We start from the raw sequence: 664 nt of genomic DNA, 5'->3' as shown, positions 1-664 counted from the left end.
GCCAACAAGATTGATACACAGTTTTTCTTTTTTAACACAAATACGTTTTAATATACACACAATAGTACAACTTACAATAACAATTATTACAAACTAGCTGGACCCGTGTAAGTTCCACGGGTGTTGACAACTAAGATATCATAATTACTCTCGCATATATAAGTCTGCAATTAAAGTATATAATTGTAATAATATTGTAATGATATACATATTTTCCTGGAAGCAATATGAAGCTTTGTTTAATAATTTTTTTTCTTATTTGTATATTTTTTTAATCAAAATTAGTTGTTGAGCCAAAATAGTTTAATTTTCCTTTGCATGTTATTATAGTTAATATAGATACATTCCATAGGTAATAAATTACTTTAACAAAATTAGATACTTTAATTGCAGAAATATATATGCGAGATTAATGATGATATCTTACGGATCCACGGGCCCAGCTTATATATATAGATGTCTGGAATTGGGTCCACGTCCTGCAGGTCAACAAAAATAAATTAGAAATTATATTTCCCCCAAACTACTTCACCGATTTCCTTCATATTGTAAACATAACTGACAAAAAATATATTATTTCACATGTACAAGCAGCAATGTTATCGGATTTACCATTGCTACATAATGATTTTTTTAGTGCCGCAGCAGGTTCTCGGTCAGAAAG

Source organism: Limulus polyphemus, unplaced genomic scaffold (genome assembly GCF_000517525.1).
Source record: "Limulus polyphemus unplaced genomic scaffold, Limulus_polyphemus-2.1.2 Scaffold34, whole genome shotgun sequence".
Taxonomy (NCBI): domain Eukaryota; kingdom Metazoa; phylum Arthropoda; class Merostomata; order Xiphosura; family Limulidae; genus Limulus; species Limulus polyphemus.
This window is presented reverse-complemented; position numbering follows the sequence as displayed.